Here is a 20,176-nt window from a genome sequence, read left to right as displayed (position 1 = left end):
GGATCGAGTGAGGGGCGAGGATAGGAGAGGGGAGAGAATGGAAAGGTATTGTTGAATTTCCTTCAATATAAGATCTCTGAAGCGGTGGTCCAGGAACTTGTCAAATTAAAGCTTTGACAGTGTAGGAGACTCATGCAGAGAGGGAAGGAGGGAGAGAAAAGTGAGAGAGAGGTAGAAGAGAGAACTGTGTCATCAGAGATGTGCTATTTAAACATACACACACACACAAACATCCGTTGCCCACTGAGCCTACTTACCAGTATCCTAAAAAATAATACACCCCCTAGTCACCTTCATTACTCAAGCTGGTGAGACGAATCGATAATGGTATGGAGTATACGCACCTGTAGGAGGGGGTTGGGTATTCATATGCCAAGATACAGGAGGCATCACTTGCAAACATACAGATCTTAATTTGAGCCAGCCTGCAACAGAGTGAGCAAATTAAGATCCTACATTAAATGTCTCTATATAACCTTGTCACATCAAAGTACTGTTAGTTCATTCATATTTCTGTGAAACGTGAACGGTAGCATGAACACCAGTGAGGTAACTTGTTTCAGAGTTACCCTTTGAAAATGAGGTGGCTCAGTCCCAAGGCGCATTCAAAACTGCTAAGCATGCACAAGCCAGATGGACGTTTGCAAACAGTTGGAAGAAGTTTGATACAGTAATTCCCGGCAAATAATAGTTCCTCTGGGACTTGGCAGCCATGAAAAAACATGTATTTTTATGTATAATGAATAGCCAAAGAATATTGAGTAAATATATGACATATCCTTGACATCTTTGTACACATCCATGACTGTATTTGTTTTGTATTGTGCCATTGCCCCTTTAGAGAAACATCTGAGCAGAGCAAATGGGTGGAGATGACCCAGGTCTAAGGAGTTAGATAAAGACTGCAGCAAACAGCCATGGAAGACTATGTTCAGTAACCATGAAACAGCATCTCCGTAAGTCAGTCTCATTCTGGAAATTACCTATGGGCAATCATATCACTCAGGTCAGATGGGAATAACTAACATATTTGAACTGCAATTAAAAGTACACAGCCTACAATCCGGCAGACACAATTTACAACCGACAGTTCTCTTAGTCAAAGTCAAATATATACAGTGCATTCGGAAAGTATTCAGACAGCCTTATTCTAAAATTGATTAAGTAACTTTTTTTCATCATCAATCTACACACAATACCCCATAATGACAAAGCGAAAACAGGTTCTGACATTTTTTGCAAATGTATTAAAAATTWAAAACAGAAATACCTTATTTACATAGGTATTCAGATCCTTTGCTATGAGACTCGAAAATGAGCTCAGGTGCATCCTGTTTCCATTCATCATCATTGAGATGTTTCTACAACTTGATTGGAGTCCACCTGTGGTAAAGACAATTGATTGGACATGATCTGGAAAGGCACATACCTGTCTATATAAGGTCCCACAGTTGACAGTGCATGTCAGTGCAAAAACCAAGCAATGAGATCAAAGGAATTGTCCGTAGAGCCCCGAGACAGGATTATGTTGAGGCACAGATCTGGGGAAGGGTACCAAAAATGTCTGCAGCACTGAAGGTCCCCAAGAACACAGTGGCCTCCATCATTCTTAAATGGAAGAAGTTTGGAACCACCAAGACTCTTTCTATAGCTGGCCGCCCGGGGGAGAATGGCCTTGATCAGGGAGGTGACCAAGAACCCGATGGTCATTCTGACAGAGCTCCAGAGATCCTCTGTGGAGATGAGAGAACCTTTCAAAAGGACAAACATCACTGCAGCACTCCACCAATCAGGCCTTTATGGTAGCATGGCCAGACAGAAAACACTCCTCAGTAAAAGGCACATGACGGCTTGCTTGGAGTTTACCAAAAGGCACCCAAAGGACTCTCAGATGATCTGGTCTGACAAAACCAAGATTGAACTATTTCGCCTGAATGCCAAGTGTCACATCTGCAGGAAATGTGGAAAAWGTCAAGGGGTCTGAATACTTTCCGGATGCACTGTATATTCGATCTCAAACCACAAATTCCCCCGTGATTTCAGGGCCAGGTGGCTTTTGGAAAGGCAAACCATCTAGAATAAACCTGTGTTTATTGGAAAGCTTCAGAGAAGCGGAACAAGGGGAATTGTTTTTTTACAAGGCATTAACACCAACGACTGTGACAGGAGTGCTTTGACAAAATGAGGATCTGTCAGTGTTCCCTGCCACCAATCACGCAAACCAGCTAGATACCGCGGACAAGTCGGGACAGGCAGCCAGTAAGAGGAGGTTAACTGGGGAAAGGACAAGGAGGGAACACAAGGAATTTATCTCCCCTCCGTGTGGGTACCACCATTCTTTCTGTGTCAAACAAGCGTTTAAGTGCCGTCTCCGATTTTATGTGCCCAATGCCCTTGACGTTATTTACTGTTTGGCCATTTTGTTGTTGTGAATTTTACCTTTCCGGCATAAGTGACGCGCCCATATCAGTAATATCGAGATTGCATGTAAGGATGTTTGCTCCCATAGATTCCGCTGCAGGTCATTGCTGCAGTACACAATTTCAAAATGGAGTGTGATTTCTTCTTCCTACCAAAATAGTCTTTTAGTTGATTGTCTTGTGGAAAAATTGTCTTTGGCAGACTTTCTTTACCTTGTTAATTCTCAGAGATAATGTGTCTTGACAGAGACTCCCCGAAGCTGGCTCGCTCTGCATCCCTGCAGAGAGCCCTGTCTGCCTTTGCCCTTTTGAAGACGTTATTGCTTTCATGTACAAGGGAACAGATAACCCAGCACGTGGAGGGAAGAGTAATTGCGCCGAGGCTTCGGGGGGACAGTATTTAGCCCACACAATGACTCCAGTCCCTGTGTCTCGCTATCTGTTTCTCACTCTTTCTCAGCCTAATGGACGATGCATCATATGGTATGGYGACGGAGGCACTGGGGCATGACGGGTGAAATCATTCTCTCAGTATCCACAGTCCACAGACAGACAGCAGAGAGATGGAGAGCAGGATGTTGAATAGATAGACCACAGAGTGCTGTTTTTATTTTTGCTATGAAATCAAGATTGTAATAAGGTCATGAGATGTGAGAAACATTAAAGGATGTGCGGCCATGGAGGTGGTCAGATAGACATCTCCGTGTTTACTAAACACCAAATAAACACCTGGTTTATATCAGTGTTTCATTCATGAAAAATACATTTCTAACTGAAAAGTTTCACTGTAAAGGGTGCCTAGAGGAAGTCAGAGAAACTATCATTCTAYGGAACTATAAAGCAACACTGTGCCACTGTGTGGATTTGGCCAGACAGTGGGAATAGCATAGGGCTCTAGCTTCTAGAGGGAATCGAGATCTAGTTGTTAGCGCCCACTCCCTGAAGTACTTCACCTTACCCTACCTGAACCGTGTCCACCCAGCACTTTACTCTCCACCTCAGCAAACTCATCAGGTAGGCTACCCACACTGGAGGCTAACAACATAATTTCACAGTGGACTGAATCGTGGAAAGGTTAGCCTACTGCAAACTCATCCGTTTGTAGCCTGGTAGACCTCATATTTTGATTGGTAAATTCTCCTCAGATTTAAACTCAAACCTAGTGAAATTAATCTCTACATGTGTTTGTTACTGCAGACTTGTGAGTTGTAGGTACGAAATACTTTTTTTCCTGTAAGATTTCAAATGGCTACAGTTTAACACTAATATGTCCTCAGTTTTGGGTCATATAGCCTAACCTCTACTGTGCGAATGACTTGACTAACCAAATTCCTGGGAGCATGATGTTGCTTTAAACTGTGCAAAAGTTTTGTAGCTCTAAACCAAGTGTAGAAGTGTCTTCAGAAAGAAAGCAACAATAGGATGCATTGCATTCCATCCCAGGCATTCAAGGTAAGCAAGCACAGAGAAGTCATTTCATCACCTGGTAATAGGAAAATCAAAGGGAAACATTAAAAGGGAAGCACAAACCTGCAACTGGATGTAAAATATTACTGTGAATGTTTTTGAAAATGTGGGAGAGCAAGGACAAAATCCTCAGATCAAGCTTGGAGCCTATAAAAACTCACTTTGACAATGTTTTTATGATTACACACAAAGTCCGTCATAGTATATGGCTAATGCAACAGGACAAAAATAAATGATATTACAATACTTTCACAATGTCTGCATTTGTGTTTAGACTCACTCTCGCATAATGTATAACATCCCTGCCTAGCACTAGCCTCAGGCGCTATGTTTGTGTTGCTTACAGCATTAAAAGCTCACTTTTGATAACACGTCAGCATACAGAATCTTATGTCTGAATGTATGTTTCAATTGTAGGCTTTTCAAGCAGGATCAGTTGTGACTTGTCTTTGTGTTTTGTAAGTAGCGCATACCTGATCAAAAGGCCTTCACTCTAAAAGAGGCCTCACAGACAAGTTGGAACTATAACAAATTTGATTGACATGACTTCAAAATCAGGGATCACAAATACTCCCTCCAGATTTTCCACATCAGCCCTGGGATTTGAACCAGCATCTCTGCCTCTCTAATGTAATCTAATCAACCTATCAAATCAATGCCTGTAGCAAGACTTTGTAGTGAGTACATGCATTATTTATTTGATTATTAGATTTGACTTTTGCATTAAAGATTGCTGCTATGGTAGGGATTCAATCCATATTGCTTAAGTTCAGCACTCTAGCGCGATTGAAATGTAAAGGTCATTTCCGATTGAGCCGACATATACAGCRCGGGAACATTGCCTTTAAATTTCTATTGCACTGTAGCGCAGCTCTTCAGTATATACTTTCAAACTTGTTGGATGTGTTTGCAGTTTAGGAGAGGACTCGGGAGAGGTGAAGGTCGAGAGCCGTGCGTCCTCCTAAACACAACCCAGCCAACATTTTCAAATAAAAATGCATACAATAATATAGCTCAGTATTTTWATTATTTACTTTATACAGTCATTACTGCTCATCTTTATCAAGGGTATCAATAATTTCAGACCCCACTGTATATTGGTATTCGATTTGTAGATCATTAAAAAATAAAAACCTGTCGGGATCACGCAACTAAACCATAAATCAAAGTAAAAACAAATCAAGCCGAGGCTCAAGGATATGTAGTATCAAAGAGATAAGCGCATCTCACATTACCTCCCAAAACGTGCAAACGACTACATGTATAACTTCATTGCATCTAATTTAGCATCTGGCCTGTGCCGAGATAATGAAACTGATTGGCTGGAAGTACATTTCAGTGGACAATTAGCTCTGCCCTTTTTCCGTACCAATTAACTGCACGGCAGTGATTGATTGCATTCCAAAGCTAATAAAGGCTAGTCTTTCTTGTTACTTTTGACTAATTAGCTGAAGAGCAAAGTGGGGAAGGGATATACTCTAGCAGAGTAATTTAAGGTCATGCATTCTGAGGAGTCCTCGAGGGGAATTGGCAAGAATATACAGCTTCTGACAGGTACAATTGTTTGACCTCTCTTGGGCCTGTCTCCTGGTCGCATCTATTACTTTGTCTCCTGTTTCATCATTCAGAGAGGCAGGCACTACTACTGGGTAGAGCGAGCTATCACTGAGTTGTTGAGTGAGTTTGTGACAGAGTGCTGTCACTTTGGCCATTTGTCAAACTGGATTGCCCACTGAAGCCCCTTGCAGACCAGGGCMTTAAATTGCCAGAGCATAAACTGTGGGAATACTAGCTTGAATTACTGAGGGACCCTTGAGGTGATGTACAAAGAAGCTACTACTAATACTGTCAACCAACAGACAGCAAATGTTTTAAGTGTCTCCTATCCTTACTTGCACTGCCTAATGATATATTTTTCATACTAGGTGTTATATGATTCTACATACAGTACCAGTCAAAAGTTTGGACACCTACTAATTCAAGGGTTTTTCTTTATTTTTACTATTCTCTACATTGTAAAATGGTGAAGACATCAAAACTATGAAATAACACATGGAATCATGTAGTAACCAAAAAAGTGTTAAACAAATCAAAATATGAGATTATTCAAATAGCCATCCTTTGCCTTAATGACAGCTTTGCACACTCTTGGCATTCTCTCAACAAGCTTCATGAGGTAGTCACCTGGAATTCATTTCAATTAACAGGTGTGCCTTGTCAAGTTAATTTGTGTAATTTATTTCCTTCTTAATGCGTTTGAGTCAGTCAGTTGTGTTGTGACAAGGTAAGGTTGGTATAGAGAAGATAGCCCTATTTGGTAAAACATCAAGTTCATATTAAGGCAAGAACAGCTCAAATAAGCAAAAAGAAATGACAGTYCATCATCCCTTTAAGACATGAAGGTTAGTCAATTTGGAAAACTTCAAGAACTTTGAACGTTTCTTCAAGTGCAGTTGCAAAAACCATCAAGCGCTATGATGAAACTGGCTCTCATGAGGACAGCCACAGGAAAGGAAGAGCCAGAGTTACCTCTACTGCAGAGAATAAGTTCATTAGAGTTAACTGCATCTCAGATTGCAGCCCAAATAAATGCTTCACAGAGTTTAAGTAACAGACATCTCAACATCAACTGTTCAGAGGAGACTGCGTGAATCAGGCCTTCATGGTCGAATTGCTGCAAAGAAACCACTACTAAAGGACACCAATAAGAAGAAGAGACTTGCGTGTGCAATGACACACACGCAATGGACATTAGACTGGTGGAAATCTGTCCTTTGGTCTGATGAGTCCAAATTTGAGATTTTTGGTTCCAACTGCCTTGTGTCACACCCTTATCAGTTTCACCTGTCCTCGTTATTGTCTCCACCCCCTCCAGGTGTCGCTTGTTTCCCCCAGTGTATTTATCCCTGTTTCCTGTCTCTCTGTGCCGGTTCGTCTTGTATGTTTCCAAGTCAACCAGCGRTTTCCCCGTTCTCCTGCTTTTTGCATTCTCATTTTTCTTCCCGGTTTTGACCCTTGCCTGTTTCTGGACTTTGTACCCGCCTGCCTGACCATTCTGCCTGCCTTGACCATAAGCCCGTCTGCCACTCTGTACCTCCTGGACTCTGATCTGGTTTGACCTTTGGCCTGTCCAYGACCATTATCTTGCCTACCCCTTTGAATTAATAAACATTGCAAGACTCCAACCATCTGCCTCCTGTGTCTGCATTTGGGTCTCGCCTTGATAGTACGAACTGTCAGTGACAGACCCAGCAGACTTGGACCAGCTCCGCCAAGCTGTCTCCTTGCAGGGAGCCACCATTGGGAGACATCGGGAGTTGCTACAGGGCCTTTTGGAATGGCTCAGTTCCTTGACGGAACGCCACGACCATGGGTTAAAGGCTATTATGGAGTAAATCAGGGAGTTAGCTGTCTGCCACCTCTGAAAAAGCCCAATCACCCATGAATTTTTTCCCTATCTGTTGTGAGTTTGTACAGCCTATCCCAACTCCCCGTGAACCCCGCTTACCTCCTCCAGAGCGCTATTCGGGGAATCGTGGTACCTGCCGGGGTTTTCTTTCTCAGTGCTCGCTTATTTTTGAGCTACAGCCGTCTTAGTTTTCTTCAGACCGATCGAAGATAGCGTATATAATTACGCTAATGTTGGGAAGGGCGCTCTCCTGGGCTACGGCAGTTAGGGAACAACAATCTGTCATTTGGAGGAATTCATGGCGGAGGTAAGAAAAGTTTGAGTCTCCGGTATCTGGTAGAAAGGCGGCCAGCAAACTGCTTGACTTGCGTCAATTCCCTTAGTGTAGCAGACTACGCAGTGGACTTTCACACGTTGACCGCCGAGAGTGCCTGGAATCCAGAGTGTCTTTTGATACTTTTCTGCACGGATTATCTGAGGTAAAGGATGAGCTAGCTTCTCGGGAACTGCTGGTGGACCTCAATTCTCTTATCGCCTTAACCATTAAAATTGATGGACGCCTAAGGGAACGCAAGAGTGAGAGGTCTGGTCTCCTGGCTACAAAAACACAATCCTGTGATTGACTGGACCACAAGCTCCATCCTGGGTTGGAGTCATTTTTGCTATTCCCACTGCTTTCAAGCAGCACAGCGTTCCCGAAGTCATCCTTTTCAGGATGTTAGCAAGACAGTGGATGTCTCTGCCATTCCTACTGAATACCATGACCTCCTGGAAATGTTCAGTAAGGCACGTGCTACTTCCCTTCCACCGCACCATCCTTATGATTGTGCCATTGACCTTCTCCCAGGCACTACACCACCTCGGGGTCGGTTGTATTCTCTGTCTGAACCARAGACCAAAGCTATGGAGGAGTACATAGAGGAGTCTCTGGCCACTGGGGTCGTCCGTCCTTCTGCATCTCCTGCCGGTGCAGGGTTTTTTTTTTTGGAGAAGGACAAGACCCTGTGCCTGTGCATTGACTACCGGGGACTTAACGATATCACTGTCAAAAATCGGTGTACCCTTCCTCTCCTCGGCGTTTGAACCTCTCCAAGGGGCTACCATGTTTTCCAAGTTGGACCTTCGAAATGCCTACCACCTGGTTCGGATACGCGAGGGCGATGAGTGGAAGACAGCCTTCAACAAAGCCAGTGGACATTATGAGTACTAGGTCATGCCATTTGGACTCACCTACGCCACCGCTGTCTTCCAGGCTTTGGTCRATGATGTGCTTTGGGACATGCTAAACCGGTATGTCCGGCTACCTGTACGACATCCTGTTTTTTCCCCCGATCTGCCCAAGAACATGTACTCCATGTTAAACAGGTCATTCAGCGCTTTCGGGAGAACCAATTGTTCGTGAAAGCCGAGAAGTGTGAGTTCCACCGCTCTACTTTCACCTTTCTGGGATATGTCATTGCTGAGGGCAATGTTCAGATGGATCCTGGAAAGGTGAAAGCAGTGGTGGATTGGCCTGAACCGACGTCCAGGGTGCAGTTGCAACGATTTCTTGGGTTTGCAAACTTCTACCGCCGTTTCATTCGGAATTACAGCACCCTGGTGGCACCCCTCTCGGCACTCACCTCCCCCAAAGTACCGTTCAAATGGTCTCCAGCTGTCGACAAAGCCTTTGTGGACCTGAAGCATCGGTTCAAATCAAATCAAAGTATATTGATTTGGCACGTGCACCAAATACAACAGGTGTAGACCTTACAGTGAAATGCTTACTTACAGGCTCTAACCAATAGTGCAAAAAGTTATTAGGTGAACAATAGGTAGGTAAAGAAATAAAACAACAGTAAAAAGACAGGCAATAGAAGTAGCAAGGCTACATACAGGCACCGGTTAGTCAGGCTGATTGAGGTAGTATGTACATGTAGATATGGTTAAAGTGACTTTGCATATGTGACAAACAGAGAGTAGCAGTAGTGTAAAATAGGAGTTGGCGGGTGGGACACAATGCAGATAGSCCGGTTAGCCAATGTGCAGGAACACTGGTTGGTCGGCCCAATTGAGGTAGTATGTACATGAATGTATAYTTAAAGTGACTATGAATATATGATAAACAGAGTAGCGGCAGCGTAACAAGAGGGATTGGGGGGCACACAATGCAAATAGTCCGAGTAGCCATTTGATTACCTGTTCAGGAGTCTTATCGCTCGGCGGTAAAAACTGTTGAGAAGCCTTTTTGTCCTAGACTTGGCACTCCGCTACCGCTTGCCATGCGCTAGTAGAGAGAACAGTCTATGACTGGGGTGGCTGGGGTCTTTGACAATTTTTAGGGCATTCCTCTGACACCGCCTGGTATAGAGGTCCTGGATGGCAGGCAGCTTAGCCCCAGTGATGTACTGGGCCATATGCACTACCCTCTGTAGTGCCTTGCGGGTCAGAGGCCAAGCAATTCCCGTACCAGGCAGTAATGCATCCAGTCAGGATGCTCTCGATGTTGCAGCTGTAGAACCTTTTGAGGATCTCATGACCCATGCCAAATCTTTTTAGTTTCCTGAGGGGGAACAGGCTTTGTTGTGCCCTCTTCACGACTGTCTAGGTGTGTTTGGACCATTCTAGTTTGTTGTTGATGTGGACACCAAGGAACCTGAATCTCTCAAACTGCTCCACTACAGCCCTGTCGATGAGAATGGGGGCATGCTCAGTCCTCCTTTTCCTGTAGTCCACAATCATCTCCTTAGTCTTGGTTACGTTGAGGGATATGTTGTTATTCTGGCACCACCCGGCCAGGTCTCTGACCTTCCTATAGGCTGTCTCGTCGTTGTCGGTGATCAGGCCTACCACAGTTGTGTCGTCTGCAAACTTAATGATGGTGTTGGAGTCGTACCTGGCCATGCAGCCGTGGGTGAACAGGGAGTACAGGAGGGGACTGAGCACGCACCCCTGGGGAGCTCCTGTGTTGAGGATCAACGTGGCAGATCACTACCTGGGGGCGACCCGTCAGGAAGTCCAGGATACAGTTGCAGAGGGAGGTGTTTAGTTCCAGGATCCTTAGCTTAGTGATGAGCTTTGAGGGTACTATAGTGTTGAACGCTGAGCTGTACTCAATGAATAGCATTCTCACAAGTGTTCCTTTTGTCCAGGTGGGAAAGGGCAGTGTGGAGTGCAATAGAGATTGCACCATCATCTTCAACAGCACCCATCCTCATCCATCCAGACCCGTCGTGTCAATTTGTGGTGAAGTGGATGCTTCGGATGTTGGAGTGGGGGCCATCCTGTCCCAGCGATCTGCCCAGGATCAGAAGCTTCATCCCTGTGCCTTCCTGTCCCATTGTCTCAATCCTGCTGAGGAACTACGATGTTGGCAACCGAGTACTCCTGGCGGTGAAGATGGCGTTGGAGTGGAGGCATTAGCTGGAAGGAGCAGAACAGCCATTCCTGGTCTGGACCGACCATAAAAACTTGTAATATCTCCGTTCAGCCAAGCTCCACAACTCAAGGCAGGCCCGGTGGGCCCTCCTGTTTACCAGATTCAACTTTACCATTTCCTACCGTCCTGGGTCTAAAAATGTGAAGCCTGATGCTCTCTCCCGCCTATACAGTTCCTCTGCCACACCCTCGACTTCCGAAACCATTCTCCCTACCTCATGCCTTGCTGCCACTGTGAATTGGGGTATTGAGAACCTGGTTCGCGAGGCGCAATGCTCCCAACCTGAACCTGCAGGGGGCCCGGCTAACCGGCTGTTTGTTCCTAACCCAGTCCGGTCCCGGGTCCTGGAATGTGCTCATTCCTCCAGGCTGACCTGTCATCCAGGGTCCCGTCGTACACTAGCCTTCCTCCGACAATGTTTCTGGTGGCTCACAATGGTCCCTGACGTCTCTGCCTTCGTCACTGCATGCACTGTGTGTGCTCAAAACATGACTCCACGGCAAGCTCCTGCTGGCCTCCTGCAGCCACTACAAGTTCCTCATCGTCCCTGGTCTCATATCTCTGGACTTTGTCACCGGGCTCCCTCCATCTGATGGCAACACTGTCATTCTAACAGTAGTCGACCGGTTGTCCAAGGCTGCCCATTCCATCCCTCTCYCCAAACTACCTTCTGCCAAGGAGATGGCCCAGCTTATGGTGCAGCATGTCTTCCGGATCCATGGACTCCTGGTAGACATGGTCTCCGATCGGGRTTCTCGTCTCAGTTCTGGAAGGCATTCTGCACCCCTTATGGGTCGTCGGCCAGCCTGTCATCCGGAATCCATCCCCAAACTAACGGTCAGTCGGAGTGAGCCAACCAAGACCTGGAGACCACCTTAAGGTGCTTGGTCTCAACTAACCCCACTACCTGGAGCCGTCAACTGGTCTGGATGGAGTATGCCCGGAACACTCTTCCCAGTTCTGCCACGGGACTCTCCCCTTTTGAGTGCTACATGGGGTATCAGCCGCTACTCTTCCCTGAACAAGAGCAGGAGGTCAGCGTACCCTTGGCCCAGATGTTTGTCCGCCGCTGTCGACGTACCTGGAGAAGAGCCAGGGAGGCTATTCTCAAGACCAACACTAGGTGTATCGTAGACGAGCGGACCATCGCCGGACCCCAGCTACCGCATTGGGCAGAGGGTATGGCTTTCCACTCGGGATCTGCCCCTTCGGGTAGAGTCCCGCAAGCTGTCTCCCCGGTTCAATGGTCCTTTTCTCATCTCCAGAGTCCTGCGTTCCACTGCTGTCCGTCTTGTGTTACCCAGTACTCTCCGTATTCACCCTACCTTCCATGTGTCTAGGATTAAGCCCGTGTCTCACTGTCCTTTGTCTTCTGTCTCCAGGCCCATCCCTCCCCCGGGTTATCGGTGGCCAGTCAGCGTATACGTTGAGACGCCTCCTGAAGGTTCGACCACGGGGCAGGGGTTTCCAGTACCTGGTTGACTGGGAGGGTTGTGGCCTGGAGGAGAGGTGCTGGGTTCCTGCTAAAAACATCTTGGACCCGGCCCTCATCGCCGATTTCCACCGCCGACACCCCGGTCAGCCAGGTATGCGCCCAGGTAGGACGCCAGGTGGCGTCCCTARGGGGAGGGGGGTACTGTCACACCCTGATCAGTGTCACATGTCCTTGTTATTGTCTCCACCCCCTCCAGGTGTTGCTTGTTTTCCCCAGTGTATTTATCCCTGTTTCCTGTCTCTCTGTGCCAGTTTGTCTTGTATGTTTCCAAGTCAACCAGCGTTTTTCCCGTTCTCCTGCTTTTTTAATTCTCCTTTTTCTAGTCCTCCTGGCTTTGGCCCTTGCCTGTTTCTGGACTTTGTACCCGCCTGCCTGACCATTCTGTCTGCCTTGACCACGAGCCCGTTTGCCACTCTGTACCTCCTGGACTCTGATCTGGTTTGACCTTTTTGCCTGTCCACGACCATTCTCTTGCCTACCTCTTTGGATTAATAAACATTGTAAGACTCCAACTATCTGCATTTGAGTCTCGCCTTGTGCCTTGATACCGTGTCTTTGTGAGACGCAGAGTAGGTGACCGGATGATCTCTGCATGTGTGGTTCCCACCGTGAAGCATGGAGGAGGTGTAATGGTGGGGGGGTGCTTTGATGGTGACACTGTCAGTGATTTTATTTAGAATTCAAGGCACACTTAACCAGCATGTCTACCACAGCATTCTTCAGCGATACGCCATACCATCTGGTTTGGGCTTAGTGGGACTATCATTTGTTTTTCAACAGGGCAATGACCCAAAACACATCTCCAAGCTGTTTTAAGGGCTATTTGACCAATAAGGAGAGTGATGGAGTGCTGCATCAGATGACCTGGCCTCCACAATCACCCGACCTCAACCCAATTGAGATGGGATGAGTTGTACCACAGAGTGAAGGAAAATAAGCCAACAAATGATCAGCATATGTGGGAACTCCTTCAAGACTGTTGGAAAGCATTYCTCATGAAGCTGTCATCAAGGCAAAGGGTCGGTACTTTGAAGAATCTCAAATATAAAATATGTTTAACACTTTTTTTGGTCACTATATGATTCCATATGTGCTCTTTTATAGTTTTGATGTCTTCACTATTATTCTACAATGTAAAAAAAAAAAWAAGTAAAAAAAAGAAACCTTGAATGAGTAGGTGTGTCCCAAAATTTTGACTGGTACTGTATCTATTTGAATTTCTAAATGCTTTGGAAGTGGAGATATCGCAAACATAAAATTGTAAACATTAGTGAAGATACCAGTTTGTTAGTAGAGAGTGGAGCAGCGCTTAACTGGCTGTAAATGTGTTTATTTTGCCCAACATGGCCAAGTTATTTAGCTAGCTAGATAGCCAGTTAGCAACTGCCCCTACCCTATTTTGCTAGCTATTGTAATACTGTTGTGGCAATACCTTGTCATTTTTGAAGATTTGGTATCTACAGTTGTGTTTACATTTTATAGAATTTGACACAATCCACTTTCCAAGAATATTGGCACACTATATTACCTAAGGAATGTCATTGGCAAAGCATGTAACATACTGTAGCAATAACATAGATTGCGTATGTGGTTCTATATATCTATGCTCATTGTAAAATGCAGCCCAGAATAACTTTAACTGAACAAAAATCTAAATGCAACATGCAACAATATCAACGTTTTTACTGAGTTACAGTTCATATAAGGAAATCAGCCAATGAAATAAATTAGGCCCTAATCTATGGATTTCACATGACTGAGAATACAGATATGAATCTGTTGTTCACATACCTTTATAAAAAAGGTAGGGGAGTGGATCAGAAAACCAGTCAGTATCTGATGTGACCACCATATGCCTCATGCAGTGCAACATATCTCCTTGGCATAGAGTTGATCAGGTTGTTGATTGTGGCCTGTGGAATGTTGTCCCACTCCTCTTCAATGGCTGTGCGACGTTGCTGGATATTGGCGGGAACTGGAACATGCTGTCGTACACATCAATCCAGAGCATGCAAGACATGCTCAATGGGTGACATGTCTGGTGAGTATGCAGGCCATGGAAGAACTGGGACATTTTCAGCTTCCAGATCCTTGCAACGTGATGTGTTGCATTATCATGCTGAAACATGAATTGATGGCGGTGGATGAATGGCACAACAAGGCACCTCAGGATCTCGTCACGTTATCTCTGTGGATTCRAATTGCCATTGATAAAATGCAATTGTGTTCGTTGTCCGTAACTTATGCCTGCCCATACCATAACCCCACCGCCACCATGGGGCACTCCGTTCACAATAGCAAGCCCACACGACACCAAACACTTAGTATATGGTTGTGAGGCCAGTTAGACATATTGCCAAATTATCTGAAACGATGTTGGATGAGGCTTTTGGTAGAAAAAGGAACATTCAGTTCTCTGGCAACAGCTCTGGTGGACATTACTGCAGTCAGCATGCCAATTGCACGCTCCCTCAACTTAAGACATTTGTGGCATTGTGTTGTGTGACAAAACTGTACATTTTAGAGTGACCTTTTATTGTCCCCAGCACAAGGTGCACCTGTGTACTGATCATGCTGTTCAATCAGCTTCTTGATATGCCACACCTGTCAGGTGGCTGGATTATCTTGGCAAAGGAGAAAATGCTCACTAACAGGGATATAAACAAATTTGTGCACAAAAAAACTGAAATAAGCTTTTTGTGCATATGGAAAATTTCTCTGGTCTATTATTTCAGCTCATGAAACATGGGACCAACACTTTACTTGTTGCGTTTTATATTTTTCTTCAGTGCAGTTAAACTATACTTTAACCATATGGAGTTTCAACTTATCTGTGAAGCGTTTGAAGTTRTTTCATATATGCTTCAAAACTCCAAAAAGTTAGTTGCAGACAGACACAATCACAGCCCTCATATTCATCTCTTTATACAGTACTCCTCTTTTTATGTGGTGTGATTTAGCAAAGTCTGAGGATGAAATAGACTAATTTCCCTTTCATTAGAGCATTTCTAAATTTTGGGAGTTTTGAAGAGCCTTCTTGGTTAAATCAGTAATCATTCTCCAATCTGCCTCGAGGAGAAAGAGAAATCTAATTTGATAAGGAGGTAATGAAGCCTCACAGCCATTATCCTAGATAACCTATTTGTGGGACTGGTTGAGCAGTGATGGAAATTCTATTTAACGAAACTGGCTGATTTATCTATTTTGATCAGTGGCGAAAACCMTGAGATGATGGTCCTTTTTTTGCCCTTGCCAATTTACTTTGAACTTTCCAAGTTGCCAGGGATCATTACATTGAGGAGCTTCATACACTTGCCTGTTATTTAATGATTGAAAGCCAGAGAAAGTCTCATCTTGTGGTGATAACCTGTGCACATGCTATGCACACAAGTGCAGGAAACATTGGGAGCAAAGGCCACTTCTGGGCAGTTGTCCTCTAGCAATAGTCTACTCACTGGACAGCTTTACAGAGTATGCTCTAGGCTTTTGGTAATGAGATCAAATTATATCCAATTCTATATGCCTGACATTGACCAAGTATAATATACAAAATATTATAATACGTATTCATGCCAACAGAGACCTCCATAAGCACTGAAAATGACTTTTTAAGTCTATTAGCCTTCTGCACTGTTAACTGGACCTACATCGCTTAACATGCTCGGCAGCTTGCACTCTCAATATGGGTAAAAAAAAATTAAAAAGTATGTAAAAAAATATGCCTATGCAATCTGGCAACACAATAATCAGGTTGAAACAGTAACAAATCTATATCACAACCATCTTAACCTTTTTTGATATATGAGATGACATTTTTAACTATATCACAATGCAGAACATCCACAACAATTCAATAACACACAAAGCACTAATACAACCAGAAACCAAGAGTATGGGCTTTGCCAAAACATGCAGTAGGCCTCTGGAAGAACATTGTTACCTTTATTGCTAATAATACTGCTCCATTTTCCCTTGTTAAATAAATAGGACTGGTTATTAAAAGTGACAAGATTAATTAAATGGACATACATTAGGAATCCATCAAATAAAAGCCATAGTGTATAATTAACTAGAGGACTTGGATTGCATTCCGTTTCACTGCGCTCTGTTGACAAGGAGACAGTAGGTGAGCAGACAGAGAGCTTATGGTTCTAAAATGCCTCGGGCAGTACCTATAGCTCCTCACTCTGTCTTGCATTAATGTACCCAAGTAACAAATATTACACAAAGTTATAGGAAGCAAATTAAAATCCTTTTGTGCTTTTGTTAGGTTTATTGTATCTGACACCCAATACAACAAATACCACGATACTAAAAATCACATGATAACACTAGGAAGAAAATAAACAAATACTTTTAGCAAGTCTGTTCTTGGAAAATGAAAAGCGCTGGACATAAAAATATGTTCGGTATATAATTAATTGAGTATACATAAAGTACTAAGCCGTTCGATATATGAGCAGAATGTTTGGATAATAAAAGCAACATATTTCAGCATGTGCTGTCTTGTCAATATTTATTTTCTGCAGCATCCTAGACCTCAACAAACCCAGACTGCATCCTGCAGCTCGTAAATCAATTATGTGCACAGCTAAATGATGAAAAGAACAACTCCTGAACATGGCCCAACTCGACAGGTCTTTGGCCAGTACAGACTAGAGGTACAGTGGTATAGAGTGCAATGCCACTGCCATCTCTATCGTGCATGGTGTGCTGTCCTGAACTCTCCCACCGCCACATTCACTCAGCATCTGTTTTTAATGAACTGCTTTGCTGAAGAATTTCCCCCATCTGCTCCTCCCCGCTCTCCTCTCCTGTGGTCTGGCGTGCCACACCAGAGGCATCCCACTGGGCAAAACCTGGTTGAACAACATTGTTTCCACATCATTTAAAAATATAATAATTCAATGTGATGACATTGAATCAACGTGGAAAACTGATTGGGTTTGAAAAAGTCATCAACGTGAGGGAATATCTTATTTTCACACTACTTTCAACCTAAATCTAATGACATGGTGAAATGTTTTGTTGAATTCACGTTAGTTGACAACTCAACCAAATGTAAACCAAAACTAGACGTTGAAATTACTTCTGTGCCCATTGAGCTGCTCAAACCCATTCAGTCAACATTACTTCTATCAGGGAGCAGCTAGCCAGGCTGTGCAAAGAGAGAAATATTGACAAAGTGTCTGGCAGCCATTTTATTATCTTGCCAGTTGGCATTGAACAGCATTGTGCCTGCCTGGTGGTGGCTTGAGAGAAGCTTTGCGTGGTGCCCATGTTTGTAGAGCTAACAAATCTGGAAGCACTGTTGGTAAAAGAAGCGGTGAATGTCTGCTATGTCCATCACATTAGTGTGGCTGGCTCTGATAGCATGCAGGGCTAGAGTGAGCGGGACAAGATCACTGATTTCACTCTGTCCCACTAGCAAAGCTAGGAGCTCCCTCCTGCACAACCACTGCCAAGGCCCACATTCATAAGGCCAAAATTGAAAGACCAAATCATGTTTTTCAATTTGTTTGTTAATCACACAAAAAAATACCAACATACATTTTGCACCAGAAAACCCAATGACAGATATCCTTTTATACTGTAAGTACTGTCAATCTCCATGACCTGATTTAAAAATGATTATGGAACTAAGTTCTTTGTATGAGGTAAATGCATTAAACAATACTGTCACAGCTCAGACAGACTGAAGACTTGAGCTTGGGTTCAGACCACAAACCTCCCACCATAAGGATACACTTCACTGATAGCACCAGGACCATGACAATAGCAATAGGCATAATAAAGAAAGATGTTTTACATTTTAGCCACATTATCTCTCTAACCATAGCTAATAGTGGAATGTCTGCAAATACTCACTCATGCAATAAAAGAGCATTCTTGGAAATCTGTTTAAGTAGACATTATCATGTTTTCAAATGATAATGTTCAAATCAAAGTTTATTGGATGCGTACACAGTTTAGGAGATGTTATAGCGTGTGCAGCGAAATACTTATATTACTAGCTCCTAACAATGCAGTAAAATGTCAAATAATCAACAACAAAACAGTTCTGTGTATGTTTAATACAAACAGAAATAAAAGCAACCAGGTAACTGCTGGAATGTGACAATGTAATCTAAAGGCTCTCTTTTGAAGGTATATTTTATATTTTTTCACAGTAAAAGTGCTTTGTCACATTTACGTTGAACTGTTAAATGTGTCTGAGTGTCTGTGCGTACAAGGCGGAATGACAATGTGTATGGTAAATATGTGTTTGAAGACGGTAGACACCATTGAAAAGAAAAGTAGATCTTCCTATTCACTGTCACCTAATTGTTATTCATCCTAGCTGGCAGTCAGTATGACAAAGCAATTGGAGAGAGAACAAATATCAGTCTTTTTTTGTGGATGGCTGTGACAGAGTTATTTAGTACTGACAACTTCAAAAGAGATCAAAGTGTATTCATTTTGGAGAGGCAACTCCCCAGTTGCAGCACTTGGTAATTGAACTGAGAACAGAGTCACAAATGTAGAGTGAGCACTCATAAGTGATAAGGATAGATGGGGCTAGTGTGCAATATCGTAATAATGTTTTGTTTATTCATTTGTGTTTTAATATAGAAACGTATTGTTGTCGCTGTATTGTGATTGTTTCATGAATGAGACTGAAAGAATTAAGAGATGAATGGACTGCAAAAATTGGAGGAATTGATGCATACGACACCGTTGGGACTTAACAGGTGTGCTACAACTGTCTACGCCATCTGCTAAGTAAAATCCAACATCTTTTGAATTGGTGATGCTTTTTACAACGACTTTGACTGAGTTCTAAGTTTTGAAATTGCCATATACACTTACTATTATCATAACAAGCAGGCTAAATGAAGAATCACCAGAATCACCAATCTCCATTTCAGATGACAGAAGATGATTTTCACACAGTGCCTTCAGAAAGTATTCACACCCCTTGACTTTTTCCAAATGTTGTTGTGTTACAGCCTGAATTTCAAATGAATACAGTCTACAGACTACCTCATTATGTCAAATAAGAATTATATTTTTTWGAAATGTTTACAAATAGATTAACAATGAAAATTGTGCTTAACAAGTTTATTTACTTATTTTTATTTCACCTTTATTTAACCAGGAAGGCCAGTTGAGAACAAGTTCTCATTTACAACTGAGACCTGGCCAAGATAAAGCAAAGCAGCGCGACAAAAACAACAACACAGAGTTACACATAAACAAATGTACAGTCAGTAACACAACAGAAAAATCAATGTACAGTGTGTGCAAATGTAGAAGAGTAGGGAGGTAAGGCAATAAATAGGCCATAGAGGTGAAATAATTACAATCTAGCATCAACACTGGAGTGATAGATGTGCAGATGATGATGTGCAAGTAGACATACTGGGGTGCAAAAGAGCAAGAAGATAAAAAACTATATGGGATGAGGTAGTTAGGTGTGCTATTTACAGATTGGCTGTGTACAGGTACAGTGATTGGTAAGCTGCTCTGACAGCTGATGCTTAAAGTTAGAGAGGGAGATATGTCTCCAGCTTCAGTGATTTTTGCAATTCATTCCAGTCAATGGCAGCAGAGAACTGGAAGGAAAGGCGGCCAAAGGAAGTGTTGGCTTTGGGGATGACCAGTGCAATATACCTGCTGGAGCGTGTGCTACGGGTGGGTGTTGCAATGGTGACCAGTGAGCTGAGATAAGGCGGGGCTTTACCTAGCAAAAAACTTATGGATGACCTGGAGACAGTGGGTTTGGCGACGAATATGTAGCGAGGGCCAGCCAACAAGAGCATACAGGTCGCGGTGGTGAATAGTATATGGAGCTTTGGTGACAAAACGGATGGCACTGTGATAGACTACATCCAGTTTGCTGAGTAGAGTGTTGGAGGCTATTTTGTAAATGACATCGCCAAAGTCAAGGATCGGTAGGATAGTCCGTTTTACGAGGGTATGTTTGG

This window comes from Salvelinus sp. IW2-2015, linkage group LG23 (genome assembly GCF_002910315.2).
Source record: "Salvelinus sp. IW2-2015 linkage group LG23, ASM291031v2, whole genome shotgun sequence".
Taxonomy (NCBI): Eukaryota; Metazoa; Chordata; class Actinopteri; order Salmoniformes; family Salmonidae; genus Salvelinus; species Salvelinus sp. IW2-2015.
This window is presented reverse-complemented; position numbering follows the sequence as displayed.